We start from the raw sequence: 16122 nt of genomic DNA, 5'->3' as shown, positions 1-16122 counted from the left end.
ACAAGAGTGTTCTCAGGAGATGCTGGTCACCTACTGCAGGAGAGTGGGACCACGTCAGCTCAAGTCTGAGCAGGAAGACTGGTCTACTCCAGCCCACCACTTACCAGGGTTAAGGAACATCATCCTCAGGAACCTTGGTTTCCCCACTCCACCAAGGGCTAGAGGATTTCATGAGATCTCTGAGCACTATCCAGAACATACTTGGGTGGATTATGCCCCCCTTTTTTTCCAGGAGATACTTGGGTATCACAGGTCTATGAGTAAAATCTGAATTGTGTCCATGGAGAGGTAACTTGAACATCTTCAGAGTTTTAGAGGCAGCTCATTTAAGATGTCAAAGCTCAATGCTTTACAGTTGATAGATGACTTTTACCTGTAACTAAATACTTTTGCTGCCCTCTGGCCTCTGCATGTGTAGGAGAACCTCGGCGAAGCATGGTCATACTCCTGGTTCTGAATATTCTGCAGCCAGTAGATATCCACAGCCAGAGACACCCCTCCATGCCTGGAGGATGGGCCCTGGTGGGTGATCTGATTCTGAGCAGCACTTGGGGTGAGCCCAGTGGGTGCCAAGTTACCCCACAAATCCATCCCAAGCAGGATCTGGCTCAGATGTATGTTTAGTACAGTGTTCCCCCTTATCTGTAGGTTCATGTTATGTGATCTCACTTACCTGCAGTCAACACAGTCCAAAAATATTAAATGGATAATTCCAGAAATAGACAATTCATAAGTTTTAAATTAAATCATTCTGAGTAGCATGATGAAATCTCCATCCTGCTCTGTTGTGCCTAAATGTGAGCCATTTCTTTGTTCAGCTGCAGCCATCTTGGTTATCAAATCTACTGTTGAGGTATCACAGTGCTTGTGTTCAAGTCACCTTTATTCTACTTAGTAACGACCCCAAAGCACAAGAGCAGTGATGCTGGTGATTTGGGTATGTCAAAGAGAAGCTGTAAAATGCATCCTCTAAGTAAAAAAGCAAAAGTTTTTTACTTAATAAGAAGAAAATTTCTATGCTGAGGTTGCTAAGGTGTATAATAAGAGTAAACTTTCTATATGTTAAAAAGAAATTCATGCTAGTTTTTCTATTGTACTTGAAACTGTAAAACTTATGGCCACAGTGCATAAGTACTTAGACTAGAAAAGATATTAAATTTGTGTGGGTGATATGAACAGAAAATTTGTTCTAATTGACATCAATGTGTTGCCCTAGAAAGCACTGAGCCTACATGAAGATTTCAGCAAGGGACCCCCTGAAACAAATCACCGCATTCACATAACTTTTATTATAAGATATTGTTGTAATTGCTCTATTTTTTAGTAGTTATAGTTGTTGATATCTTATGTGCCTAATTTATAAGTTAGACTTTATCATAGGTATATGTATATAGGAAAAAAACATAGCGTATTGAGGGTTTGATATTATCTACAGCTTCAGGAATCCACTGGGGTTATTGGAGTGTATCCCCTGAGGATAAGGGGTGGCAACTATAAATATCAGCTGCTTTTCTCCTAAAACTTTCCATTGAAAGGCTCTAAAGTCACCATGAGTAACAGTTTTGCAGGGTCTTACTTCTGGATGCCAGGAAGACATCTCCCCCCACAAAGGGTAAACTGGTAACAGCTCTGGGAAAGAAGGTGGGTAGCCCTGGCTGGTGTGACTTAGTGGATTGACTGCCAGCCTGCCGACCTCAAGGTCACTGGTTTGATTCCCAGTCAGGGCACATGCCTGGTTCAAAGGCTGGGTCCCCGGTTGGGGGCATGAGAGAGATAACCAATTGCTGTTTCTCTCACACACCATGTTTCTCTCTCTTCCTTTTTCTCTCTCTCTCTAAAAATAAATAAATAAAACATTAAAAAAAAAGAGAAGGTGGGTGGAACAGTGAGGGTGGGCTGGGTGCTATTAGAAGCAGTCCAGAAATTTGGTCATGGCCCAGTGCTGGCAATGGGAGAGTGCAGGGCTATATCAAGTAAAGGTTTTGTTGTAGAAACAAGACTGTCCACCATATGAGAGGCTAGGAAGGAAGGGTCCAGTAGCCTACCAGCAGACTGACTGTGAAGGGAGTTGGTGGGGCCCCTCGTGGACAGTTGTGGCCTTGTACCTGGGGTTGATCCTGGGTTAAAAGTGGTTGTTGTAGAGGATGCAGAGTGCAGAGATAAATGGGAACAAGCTGGAACCTGTGTGGGCCTCTTCCATCTAAACACAGTGATTTTCAGAGAGAAAGGAACCTCTTTGCTTCTACCTCCCAGATCTCCAGAAAACTTCCCATGTGGCCAGCTCTAATTAAGATTCTCAGGGGAAAAAGGTTCTGGGCCATGTAGGTCTAGCTCAGCCCATCCATGGTTTGGGGCCCAATCCCTTTCATGTGGTGGCTCTTGGCCTGTCTTCTATGCATTTGCCCTGCACATTAGGAAGAGGGACCTAGAAGATTGCTGGGAAATTTTGAGGGGTCAGACCTAGAGGGGAGCATCATCCATTGTCTGATGCTGGGTCACATGGCTCTGCATTCCTTGCCAGGGAAGGCAGGGTGTAATAATAGGACCTGCTGGGTCACTCAGCTTTTCAGAAGAAGTGGTGGTGGGAGCAGTACTACTGTTCTCTACTCGTTGCACTCAAACAAGTGTAGACAAAGAACAACTAAGAGGTGCTATTTTACAGTTTAATATTTTATATAGTAAAGTACTCATTACTGACAAAGGATGTTGAAATTGTCACTGTGGTTTTCAGTGTCCATTGTCCTGATGCTTTGCAAGGTGGCCTGTCAATACACACCATTCTTCACTCCACTGCCTGTGAGGAATCCAGTGAGTCATGCCTGTAAGAGTGCAGCAGCATTTCCCAAAAGGATATCAAAATGGTGATGCTTTTTGAAGTTAACACCTCTCTCAAATGGCCAGAGTTATAAGAGCATCGAATGGACTTGAGAGATTTTTTTCAGAACCTGGTCAGTGCCGCTGTGTTCACTGGGTCCATTGCTCTGATTTTAGCTAATGTTGCAGAGAAGTTAAAGTTTGTACCTAGAGAGGAGTCCAGAGCTAACAGCATGGCTTAGAGTGGCCACAAACTGGTCAGGGGGTGGGGTGGGGAAGGGCTGGGAAAGGCATTGGTGTCAAAGGGATGGATAGTCACCTAAAATGGGGGGGGGTGCATCTGATTGGGTGTGGCTGCCATAAACTGTCTATTGGGCTCATATAGGCTGGGTAATTCTGCATTATTAGCAATAAAATACAGGATGCCCAGTTAAATTAGAATTTCAGATGAATAATTAATCCTTTTTTGAAAACATAAGAATGTCCCAAATATTGCATGGAATATAATTTTATTTTAAAAATTATTCCTCATTTATCAAAAATTTGAATAATAGGGCATACTGTGTTTTTATTTGCTAACTCTGGTCACTTAGCCAAACAGTGTTTCAATGGGAAAGTTTTGTTTTCAGGTAAGTCTGTGACTGCAAGCTCAGGTATGTAACTGGCAGGGATGGCAGATGTTGGCTAGGGTAGAAATGACTTGGGTTTTCTTATCTCTACTGCACAAAGCCTCCAGTTGGCATGATAGCAGGGGGCTCAAATCAGGACTCCCAAAGAGGGTAAGAGAGGCTGGCATACCAGCCTTTAGAATCTTTAAACTTTTGGGATCTGTGTGCCTTATACAACATATCCTACTTGAAAAGCCAAAATTACCTAAAGACACACAGACTAGGTAACATGTGCCCAGAAGTCCTTAGAACTTAGCCCCTGGCCTCTTTCAGGATCACTTTTCTTAAATCCCTCCATCATGTCCTGTCCAAGATCAGCTACATAGAGCTCTTTAAATGCCAGGCTGCTTCATGATCCTGAGAATTTATAAATCTAGCACCATCTCTTGTGTTCTAGCTATGACTGGGCCCCTGGATGGAGTCCTCTCAGACCATTGCTAGCATCTCCCTTTAGTTAAAATATATATATATATATATATATATATATATATATATATATATATATTTACTTACTTACTATGTAGACATTCTAAATTTTCACATCAAATATATCAAATCTTTTTACTTATGGTCTATGCTTTAAAATTTTTATAACCTGAAGTCATAAAGACATTTCCACATACTTTGTTCCAAAAGTTTTCAGGTTTTCTTGCTTCTCATATTTGGTCTTTAATTCATCTGAAATTATTTTCATGAATGGTGAGGGGCAGTGATCTTGTTTGTATCCCTCTCCATAGTTATTGAGTGATCCATCCTTTCCTTCCCGATTTGTAATGGCATCTCTACCATGTCTGCTTCTGTGCCCCACGCACATGTGCATATACCCTTCCTCATCTGAACTCTTGCACCTGGACAGTCTGTGTGCAGGTCTCTCTTCTCCAGTCTCTGAGTAGCCTGAGGCCTTCAGAACTCAGCCTAGACTCAGATCTGCCGTAACGCTTTTACTCACTAGTTACGCAGTTTGGGACAGGTTAACTTCATCTGTCTGAGCTTCTGTCCTTCATCTGGAATAGGGATAATATGCCAAATTGGTGGATTTCTTATGAGGATTAGATCAAATAATACCAGAAGGGCTAATGTGATACATGGAGTGTACTCTACACCTGTTGTCAAGATGACCACAGGGCAGGTGCTGTAACTGCTCTTAGAGTGAATGGTAAACCAGGGACGACCATGGTAAATGGTAAACAAACAATGGACTACCCAGAGAGACTCCGTACACCCTGAACTCCACCACACATGCAGCCCCTTTCATCAGTCTATGGCCCTTTATGCAGACCTTTCTGGTTCCTTGCTGGCTTGTCTTTTTCCCTAGAGGTGGCCCCATGATCTCTGTGAGTCTGAGCTGGGCAGGAGTCTCCCCTCAGGATGTGGGCTCTTCCAAGTTCAGCCTTCCCCTGACCAGTTTTTCTTGCCTGGTCTGGGGCCTTTTCCCTTTGGGTCATCCTCAGTGAAATAAATGGACATTCCCCCTAGTGCAAAGGTCTCTGCTTACCTATTTTTTCAGCATTTAGTTCCACACAGACACTTTTGGCTACCTGGATTTGAGGCTTCCTCTGCCTTTTGCAGATGGGCAGTCCACAAGTCATTGCTGGCTATCCTTGGGGAAATACATCCCCATCAGAGCTGCCTCCTATGCAGCAAGCTGCCTGGGGAAGGAGAAGGCAGCCCCACTCCACCACCCTCGGCAGGCAGGAGGATGATGGGAGGGAGTCATGAGGCCTTTTCCTGAAGAGTCTCTGATGTGTGTAGCATTTGGGTCCATTCAGAGTGAACAGCACAAATGAATCTTCACCACTGTCACCAGGTGAAGAGGAAGGGGTGATCTAAGATTGGTCAGCAGTAAATCCTTCAGGATTGAGGACTCAGTTTGGACCATTGAGTCACTGGTGAAATAATTGGACAGAGAAATAGGAATATATGCCATTGATTCCTTGTGGATATCTGTCCATTGTGGACTGATGCCCAATCTTAGATCACCCCTTCCTCTTTTTTTTCTGGTAACCATATTATATCACCTATCTATCACTGCATATCAATTCCCAAACACTTATCAACTATGTTAGTTTGAGTAGGTCAGGTATTTTGGTGCAGAGTGGCTTAGGCTCAGGGTCTCTTTTGAGGCTGGGGTCCAATGTTGGCTGGACTTGTGGTCTCATCTGAAGGCTTCACTGGGGCTAAGGATCCACTTCCACTTGATTCATTCCTTCATGGACAGCTAGTGCTGGTTACCCACTAGAGGCCCTGGCTCCTTCCACATAGGGCTCTCTTCATGACATGGCAGCTGGCTCTCCAGAGCAAGAGATTCAGGAGAGAAAAGCAGAAGTTGCAATGTGGTACATGTCCTGGCTTTAGAAGTCACCTATTGCAGTATCCTATTGGCTATGTTATAAGGGCAACCCTATGCAAGGTGGACATGGCTGCACAGATTCAGGATCACCATGAGGTGACCATCACTGGGCCATCTTGGGAGTAGCTGCCATAGGGATGTTTCTTGTTAGAGGGTGTCACCTTCCTGGTGGAAATACCTTTCAGGATGATAGAACTCTTAGACTCCAATTCTGCTTTCTGGCCATGCCCCTTACCCTACTTCTTCTTCTGTTAGTCACCCACCAATACCCATCACCTTTCAGGTCATTACATCTGGCCAGCTGCCATGCTGCCAGTATTCACTTCTGTCTTTTTAGAGAATTTCTGATTATCAGGGACACAGGCCTGGGTCCCCAGGCCCTGATGGGGTCCTGTTACCAGTCTCCTGGCTCACGGACATCAGTTGGGGAATGGTTATGCTGGGGGATGGTGTCAGGTGCTGTTTTTCCCCACCTGAGCTGGAAACATTTGGATGGTTTACCTGCCGCAGGACAGGCCATTGTTCATCATAAACTCCAACTGTGAATCTGGTATTCTTGCTATTTAACGAAATGAGAACTGGGGCTCCAAGAGGCTCAGTGATATGCACAATTGAAAACTTGTGAGCTGGGAAGTGAACTCAAGTGCCTCTGAGAGACTGGCTACCCATCCTCTGTCACCTGCTGGGTGGGATGGTTCTGAGTCCTCAGCAATGGTGGTAGCCAGAAAAACCAGACTTGTCCTCACTTTGTTCTGTAGACTCCTGGAAGGAGTTGCACCTGTGTGGAGCCAGGCATGATGTGGGGCTGCAGAACCCCCAGGGCCAAGCACATGGTGGCTCTCATGGCAATTTGTTATGGAGGTGATGGTGTGCTCATCAGTCTTGTTTGTAGAATCTTTAAAATCTTGGGTTGAAAGAAAGTGTATCTGGAGGTGAAAGTGGGTAGTATCTCTCAGCCTATTGCCTCTGTCAAACAACTGGTAAATATTTAGAGGAACTGAGGGAGGGAACAAGTCTTCTCTCCAGCTGCCTCACTTGGGAACTTGTGCAGAAACAGGGCTGTGCATTCAGGGTACATGCCAGGAGAGGTCAGTGTGGGGTGAAGGAATCAGCTGTGGCCCCTTGTAGATTTCATTTGTCACACAAGTTACCTGTGTGTGAGGTGGTATCCCCAAGGGGGACGCTGCAATGAGCCCATATAACAATAAGAAAAACAATGCCCAGGGAAATGGCTTTGTTTTTCAAAAAGCCCGCAGGGTTGGATGAAGAAACCATTATTTATACTTGTTCAGAATTTGTGATCTAAGCCTTGTTGGACCTCTGTGTCTTCATGTAAAGGGGTTGGCAAAAGTCGGTTTACAATTATGAACCTATACTGCAAAACACAGTATACTCAAATAATTATGTATTAATTATTATATTATTTATTTCTATTACAACTGTAAACACACTTTTGCCTGTTCCTATATTTACTTTCTCCCTAAAAGACACAGAACCCTCCCCATGGGTGGAGCAGCCATCACAGGGCAGGTCTCTCTAGGGAGGAGGGCTGACTTCACCCCTGGGAACACCTTGAAATAACCCATTTTCAGTGGGGTCTCTCAATTTTTTAACCATCTGTGGCCATTTTCACTGTTCCTGACAAAGAAGGCCCTGAGATGAAAGCATCTGAGTTAAAGGGTGGTTGGGACCTTTATTTCAGCCCAGGGGGCTGTCGCCTGTGTTCTGGGGCTAGTCACACCTCTCAAGTCTGCTACATGCCCCTCTCTGAGAGTTCTAATGGAGAGTGTGTGCAGGTTTGCTAAGAAAAGCCCACTGCGGTGGAGGTTGCTTCCTCTAGCCCAGAACCACTCAGGGGCACCACAGCATCCTGTTAAACTTAAAGCTACTGCAGGCTGCAGTGGACTGCTGCTGCCCAGGTCTCAGACAGCCTGGGTTTCAACCAGTCTTGGCTGAGCTTTCACAAATGACTCAGCTGGAGCACCAGCAAGCTTGGGTGTGTGACAATGCGGAAATGCACATGCATATCATTTTGTGACCCATATTGCGAAAACTAGCAAAAGGAAGTATGTTCTGCTGTTGCCCAAAGTCAGCCTCAGAGAGAAGTTCGAGTGTCCTCAGGGGCAGGTGAGTGGTGCTATCTCCCAGGTCTCTGCAGCCCTGAGAGCCTGGATTCATCCTGTAAGGGGCACTTTTGGGTCAGGGGACATTCAGAGGAGGAACTGTTGGGGACTTGTCTTCAAGGCAGGAAGCTGTCATGGTGATACTGTATGGTGTCTTGTTTTTGTCCCTTGGTCTTCCTGTGGTGCCTCTGATACTGCTGTTAAAAGTCAGGTTATTGTGGAATGGCAACTGTGCAATCCTTTGTAAACGCAGAGGTTTGGGACAGTGCTGGATGTCATCTGGGGCATCTCAGTCTTAAACCTGAGCCCAGGAGGGGCCGGGGTCCAAGTGGCTGATCAGTTGAGGGGATCCCTGCTTCAGTCTGGCCAGCACACTGGCCAAATGCCCAGCTTCTCTTCTTCTGTTGCCAGGCCCAGGGCTATTTGGGTCTTCCTCACCTGGGCCAAGGAGGGGTGGATGGTCCCAGACACAGTCCCTAGGGGGCTAGGTCTTTTCACACAATGTGGCTCCAAAAGGTTGCTCTGCAATCTGCAGTTTTGATACCGACAGCCAGGGCTTGTCTGTGGTAATGCTACTGGGAAAGAGGGCCAAGGACCTCCTGGAGGTCCCACCAGGACCTCCTCAGGACCCATGATGCACCCAGACAGTGTGGGGCAGCGCCAGGTGCACAGCTGCAGCTCCATGACTTTGGGCAGCTGCTCTGACTGTCTTGCTCTTGCCGCTCTGACTGCTCTGACTGTCTCGCTCTCCTGATGTGGGGCCCAAGTGGTGTCAGGCTCCTGCTCAGAGCACAGAGCTCCAAGGCTGGTGTGCTCAGGGCATGGTCCCCAATAGCACCCAAGGCCCACTAGCTCAGCCATTCTTGCAGGAAAGGAAACTGAGACACACTGTGCCCCAAGCTTGTCCCCAGATCCCCCAAACCCACACCTTGGTGCTTGACAGCTTGCTAGGGCTGGGTGGGGCCTGGTGCAGAGGGAGGAAGTGGTTTGTCCCCAGTTGTGCAGTTGCAGGAGGCCCAAAGCCCTAGTTCTGCTCCTCCAGGCTAACATTTGTCTATGCTCAAAGACCAGCACCTCCTCATGTTCAGTGGCTCCTGAAGCTGGACAAGACTATATACACTGCACAGGTAGAGGCCTGGATTGAAGTTGGTCTTTTTAAGGTCAGAGCTGACATGAAGTGCTCAGTGAGATACCAGAGGACAGGTGGGGCTTTGCTGCCCTAAGCCCCAGGATAGTAACCACAGTAGTGGGAGTTCCTGTCTTGCTGTATCTTCTGTATCTGTCCCAGGTGGGCTCTGATGGCCCCCAACAACAGTTGAAGAAACTGAGGCTCCAGCATAAAGAGGGTGAGGTTGGGAGTCAAAGTGCAACCTTGGGGCATTACTGACAGTGGCAGAGGTGAAACCCAGATCTGAAAGGAATGTCATTCACCTTCATGGCCCTGTCTGTCCACCACAGTGAGATCCATCCTGGCTCCACTGTTTAGGTCCCACCTCCACCCACTCTGGACTTGGCCCTTGCTAACACACTACTAGCTCTGTAGATGGTCTGGTCCAATCTTACTTGCCTTTGTGCCCTTCCCTCTGTTAGAACACTGTTTCCTCTGTATAGGATATGTTCCCTCTGGGATGTTATTTTTTCTGTTTGAGGTACAGCTCCTCTGTCTAGGACACGATTCCTTCCAAGATACTGTTCCTTCTGTCTGAGATGCTGTTCGCTAGTTTCTTTTCTGTGGGATTCTGTTCCTTCTGTCTAGGACACTGTTTCCTCTGTCTGGGACAATTTTTTCTCTGACTGGGACACTTTTTCCTGTGTCTGAGACACTGCTCCCTCTTCCTGGGACACTGTTCCCTCTGTCTGTTCCCTTGGTTTGGGAGTTTCTTCTGTCTGACTCCCCATGTGTGGTGGTAAGACTGGTCACCCAGGTCTCTAGTGGATGGTGACCAACCTTACAAGTTAGCACCAATATCTTAGAAGCCCAAGTGGAGCCTATCATTGCTCAGGACACAGAGTTCTTTCTGGTCAGGCATGTGGCTTGGAAGGGTGAATTGCCATCTGGGCAGTCCTTTTACTGCAAATAACCTGATTGAGTGACAGTGAAGTTAAGTGAGGCATCCTAGAGGAGCCAGGTCTAGTGATAGGGTATAGCAAGTGGGCTGTGACCTTCTGCAATATTGATTTGTAGTTTTTATTTTCAAGATTTGGACTTAGCCAGAGGGAATTTTTGTATGTTTATGTAAAAGTACATATTACCTGGCTGGTGTAGCTCAGTGGATAGAGGGCAGGCCTGTGAATCAAAGGATCAAGGTTCGATTCCCAGTCAGGGCACATGCCTGGGTTGCAGACTGCTTCCCTGCAGGCCAGTTTCCAGCAGGGGATGCACAAAAGGCAACCATACATTGATGTTTCTCTCCCTCTCTCCTTCCCCTCTATAAATAAGTACATAAGTAAGTAAGTAAGTAAGTAAATAAATAAATAAATAAATAAAAATAAAAGTACATATTAGAAAAGAAATAAAGGCTGCTTGAAATGCTGATTCAATTCATCCATTCATTTATTTACCAAAATGCTTACTGGGTCCTGTTTACTATGCTGGGACCATGTAAAAAAGGTGATCTTTTCACCTGTTTCCTCCAGTGGTCATATCCTGGTGTGGAGTACAGTGGGAATCTGTGGATACCTGGGGAGCAGGGCAGGTGCAGGTAGTGGATCAGGCTGTGATCTAAGAAGCCTGAGCCAGGACAATACTGAAAGAGGGGCTACGTCTTACACAGAGCTGCATCTGTGTAAGGACTTCAGTGTTGATTGAAGCCTTTGGAAGATTCTTGTTTGCTTTGTCTCATTACTTTTTAAAACAAAAAAAATTTACAACATAATCAAAAGTAGAGAGAATTATGTAGTGAGCCCAGGGTGCCCATCAGGAAGTCAGCCTGAACTCATGGAGTGGTGGGGGGAAAATGGAAATAACTGTACTTGAACAACAATAAAAAATGTGAGCAAAAAAAACAGTGGAATGAGGAGTCCCCCTCCCCATTGCCTCAAAGTGTGGACCTGGCATATGAGGTGCTGCAGGGGTCAACTGTTTCATACAAAAACATTATTATACAAATTTTCAAATATACAGCAAAACTCCAGCAATTTTGCAGTATCCACCCAAGTTTTGATATGCTTTGTCACACATCCAGCTACCTGGACAGGTAAAGATTTGTTTAATTTAAAGGTTGTGATTTTATTTATTATTATTATCTTTTAATATAAACAGCTATTTATATCAGCAGAGTTTTTTATTTTAATCCTCACCTGAGGATATGTTTATTGATTTTAGAGAGGGGGAAAGGGAAGAGAGAGAGAGAGACATCGATGTGAGAAACTTTGACTCCTGTATGCACCCCAACCAGGGATCAAACTCTCAAGCTATGTACACACCCTGACAAAGAATCTAACCCACCACCTCTGAGTGCACTGGACAATGTTCCAACCAACTAAGCCACCTGGCCAGGGTGTGATTTTATTTTTTTTCAATATATTTTATTGAGTATGCTTTAACAGTTGTCCCATTTCCCTCACTTCATTCCCCTCAACCCTGCACACCCCCTTCCACCCACATTCCCCCCTTTAGTTCATGTCCATGTGTCATAAGTTCTTTAGCTTCTAAATTTCCCACGCTACTCTTGCCCTCCCCCTATTTTCTCCCCACCATCTATGCTACTCATTCTTAGTATATTCTCCCCCTTCTCCTTCTCCCACTCCCTTGATGCTAACTTTCCATGTGATTTCCATTTCTGTGGTTCTGTTCCCATTCTAGTTGTTTACTTAGTTTGCATTTGTTTTAGGTGTGGTCAATATCTGTGAGTTTCCTTTTTACTGTTCATATTTTTATCTTTTTTTTCTTGCCTAAGTTCCTTTAACATTTCATATAATAAGAGCTTGGTGATGATGAACTCCTTGAACTTGACCTTATCTGGGAAGTGCTTTATCTGCTCTTCCATTGTAAATGAAAGCTTTGCTGGATAGAACAATCTTGGATGTAAGTCCTTGCCTTTCATGACTTGGAATACTTCTTTCCAGCCCCTTCTTGCCTGTAAGGTCTCTTTTGAGAAATCCGCTGACAGTCTGATGGGAACTCCTTTGTAGGTGACTGTCCCTTTATCTCTTGCTGCTTCTAGAATTCGCTCCTTCATTTTAATCTTGGCTAATGTAATTATGATGTGCCTTGGTGTGTTCCTCCTTGAGTCCAACTTCTTCCTGGACTTCCTGGAAGTCTATTTCCTTTGCCAGACTGGGAAGTTCTCCTTTATTATTTGTTCAGATAAGTTTTCCATTTGTTGCTCTTCCTCTTCCCCTTCTGGTACCCCTATAATTCAGATGCTGGAATGTTTAAAGACATCCTGGGTTTCCTCAGCCTCTCCTCATTTTTTTTTTGAATTCTTGTTTCTTCATTCTTTTCTGTTTGGTTGTTTCTTTCTTCCTTCTTGTCCACTCCATTGATTTGAGTCCCATTTTTCTTCCCATCACTATTGGTTCCCTGTGCATTTCCCTTCATTTTGTTTAGTGCAGCCTTCATTTTTTCATCTAATTTGCGACCAGAATCAACCAATTCTGTGAGCATCCTGATCACCAGTGCTTTGAACTGTGCATCTGATAGGTTTGCTATCTCTTGGTCACTTAGATGTATTGACTCTGGGGCTTTGATCTGTTCTTCCATTTGAGCCATTTATTTATTTAGTTTTTGGGACTGGAGGAGGATGGTGACAGAGTAGGATGGGGCGAACTCTGGCTCCCGTACTTTTGGGTCAAAATCCTGGCAGATCTATAGAGAAGCAGCACACTAAACCATCGGTTATCCAGCATTTGTGAAATTAAAAGAACAGAGATTGTGATGGACACTGAAACACCAGACAGGGGAAGGTCAGTGGGGTCTTGGGGACAGGAGTGGAGACAAAGCAGCGGCTGGGGGCCAGCGCCCTGGCCAGGTGGCCCCGGTGCTGCTTCTACAGTCAGAGTCCAGAGCCGTCAGTCAGAGACCAGCAACCAGAGGTGTCTGCCACTGGAGTCTGGGCACCCAGTGGCCCCAGTGGCCACCAGCATGGGACAGCAGCTCCCCCGCTCACCATATAAGCAAAACTGGACAATACTGGGCAGAGACCTGTCTGCTTGCCTGCTTGCATTATCAGGGAAGGTTACAAAGACAGAGGTCCATGTGCAACTGCAGACTCTGTGGTCATCAGCCTGGGAGATTTGAGAAGCACATTGTCCTCACTGGTCTGGCTGGGGACTGGGCTGGGCTGAGAGGCAGGCTGTCTGGAGAGTTTCTTTTTTTCTTTTTCTTTTTTTTGAAAGTGGACTGAGGTGTTCTCCTGCCAGGGCAGCTTGACTTGGTTCCCACCTGGCTTTTCGGTGAGCCAGGAAGAAAGCAGAGGATTCTAGGTCCCTGCCACGGGACCAGGAGGCACCTAGCCAGCTCTGTGGGTCCCAGACAGCCTGGTGTGAGCGAGCACAGGCGTGGAGGCTTCTGGGTCCCGCCACAGGCCTGGGAAGAGCCTTGCCAGTTTCACCTGGCCAGTGTGTACAGGCGCAGAAGAGGTTGAGTCCCGCCACAGGACTGGGAAGGACCCTACCAGAACCCGTGGGTCCCAAGCAACTTGGCGAGTGTGCGGGCGCCCACACCCCAGTCTGGTAGCCTGGCTGGTGTGCACGGCATCCCAGCCCACAGGAGATCCTGCTGCAACCAGAAAAACCAGTCTGGACAGTTTGAAACCAACAAGGGAAGGGTTTTTCTGCTGTTGTTGTTATTGTTTTATTTTGTTTTTTTAGTATCTTTTTTGCATTTGTTTAGTAATCTTAGATATTTTTAAATTTTATTATTGCTTTATCTTTCTATACTTTGTTCCTCTCCTTTCTTTTTCCCTGTTTTAGTCCTTCTTCCTTTCCTCTCAAACTCATCACTTTTGCCTCCCTTCTCCTGCCTTTTCGTTTGTTTGTTTGTTGCTTCGTTTTCTGTTATCCACAAGAGACACGAACAACTGGGAACTGTGAAAGGACCAGAGTGGGACTTAAAGAGGGGGCATCTCAACAGTAGAAACAGAGAGACAAAGTTCACTCTCCTATAGCAGAGAAACCACGAGGTGTTGCATATTTAGTTTTTGGTCTGTTTGCGCCTGTTATGTATGAGGGGCGGAGCCTTAGGTGTTCACCAAGGTGGGTCAGCCCAGTAGCTGGGTTGTGATGCTATATGTGGGGGAGGGGTCAGAGAGGGAACAATGGCCCTTGCTCCGCTTTCTCTCAGAATGCAATCATCCTGAGACTGATACAAGAAATCATCCTGTATTTTCCCAAAAATCATTTACTGAGCCTCTCATAATGATACCCAGACTCTGTGCTGGCCCCTAAGCTGTCCCTGAGCCTTACTTCTTCAGGTGGAGAACTAGAGGCCAGACCCATACCAAGTGTGGGCCACAGTTGCCGCCCCCACCCCAGGTCTGTGTGCAGTCCCACTCCGACTTGTTTCCTGAGGAGCAAGGCAGGCAGTGCAGGTAGTGAGCATCAGCAATGGACTGAGGGGTTTATAAGTAGTGCTGGATCCAGGCCAGGCCAGGGGTCTCCCAGGTGGAAGTGCAGAGAAAAAGGCCCAGGGGTTGAGGCCTAGGGTGATAGGGCTACAGGGCAGAAAGTAAATTTTAGGTACTTTTGAGTCATTGTCATCTTGGCACTAATTCAGAGAACTTCTGATGAGAAATGCATAAAACTTTAAAAAATGGCTGTAAAAGACATGTAACATAAAATCTACCATGTAAACCACTTGTAAGTGTCCAATTCAGTGGTATTAAATTCATTCACATCATTGTGCAACCTTCACCACCATCCATCTCCAGAACTCTTCCTCATGTAAAACTGAAACTCTGACCCCATTAAACACTAACCCTCCATACCTCTTGCCCCTGCCCGTGGCACCCACCATCCTACTCTCTATGACTTGACTACTCTAGGGACCTCAAATAAGTGGAATCATATAGTATTTGTTCTTTTGTGACTGGATTATTTCACTCAGCATAATGTCCTCAAGGATCATCCATGTTGTACCATGTGTCAGAATTCCCTTCCTTTGTTCTTGCCACATTTTATTTATATCCATTCATTGTTAATGGGCACTCGGGCTGCTTCTACCTCTTGGTTACTGTGAGTAGTGCTGCTGTGAATATGGGTGCGCAAATATCTGCTCAAGTGTCTGTTTTCAATTTTTCTGGGAGAAATGCATCCTTGAGGATACAGTTGGGTTCATGTCGGAACTTGGTGTTGAAATGAAGGCAGCTTCCCTAAGACAAACTGCAGCACATGGGAGCATCTTCCTTGCTCATTGTGTCCTTTGGCCTCCTCTTTCCTCAAGGTCCCACTGGCCTCCACTGCATGCCAAAGCATGTGGCACCTCATGCATCTCATCCATCTCTGTGTTCTAGGCACACAGGATAAACACCCCAGGTCATGCTGGCTGTAGCCAGAGCACTTCCAGATCCAGACCCTGGAGTGAAGTTCCCTGTTCTGGATAATGGGGTGACCAGCCATAGGTTGTTCTGTTTGTATGGCTAGTGCGGCTGGGCCTTTCACACTGCTGCTATGGCCTGGTGGTTTCTGCAGACTTATCTCCCAGTGTATGGACCTGCATGCAAGTGTGCCACACAGGGGTTCCTGGTGTTCACCCCTGGCACTTTCATTATTACCTCCTGCATGTAACCAACCATCTGAACTTGGTGGAGTAAAGAGAAATCCCACTGAGCATTGTCATCTCTCAAAATTATGGGGCTGGCAAGATGCAACTGAGCATCTCTCACTGGGCTTGTTGTCAAACAGGGATGGGATAGTTCCAAAGGCTTGTCTCAGGTGATTACTCTGGGCCATCAGCTGGGGTCCCATGTGCCAAGGCCACTGGGCCACATCAGTGACTGGAGAGGGGAGTTTTATGCCTTCTCAGGACCTCTAGGGTGCCAGGTAACAGGAACAAATGAGATGGGTGTGGTCATGGTTTCAGCAGGGCTCCTGTGCTGTTTCCTAAGGAGATGTCTGACGGCAGGTACAGGGGGGCAGTAGGCAGTCTCATGACCCATCTTTGGGATCATCCCATTCCAATTCCAGCAGGCACCAAGCTATATGGGTGATGTGGACCCCGGCTAGT

The 16122-nt window shown here is 46.2% G+C and overlaps 1 protein-coding gene across 3 annotated transcripts in view; it reads left to right on the top strand.

The window, feature by feature from the left end:
• Nucleotides 1–7743: 7743 nt before the first annotated feature.
• FGD3 (FYVE, RhoGEF and PH domain containing 3) overlaps nucleotides 7744–16122 on the top strand; it is a 49824-nt gene continuing 41445 nt past the window's right edge. For 2 of the 3 annotated variants that reach the window (XM_037157081.2, XM_037157079.2), the window contains exon 1: nucleotides 7746–7959. The gene's annotated coding sequence lies outside the window, so the exon portion shown is untranslated. Of the gene's footprint in view, nucleotides 7960–16122 lie in introns of all 3 variants that reach the window. The other variant, XM_037157082.2, reaches the window with a different exon arrangement.

This window comes from Artibeus jamaicensis, unplaced genomic scaffold (genome assembly GCF_021234435.1).
Source record: "Artibeus jamaicensis isolate MK-2021 breed Jamaican fruit bat unplaced genomic scaffold, CSHL_Jam_final contig_288, whole genome shotgun sequence".
In the NCBI taxonomy this organism is placed as follows: domain Eukaryota; kingdom Metazoa; phylum Chordata; class Mammalia; order Chiroptera; family Phyllostomidae; genus Artibeus; species Artibeus jamaicensis.
The sequence above is the reverse complement of the archived record's forward strand: the minus strand, read 5'-3'. Positions and strand labels throughout refer to the sequence as shown.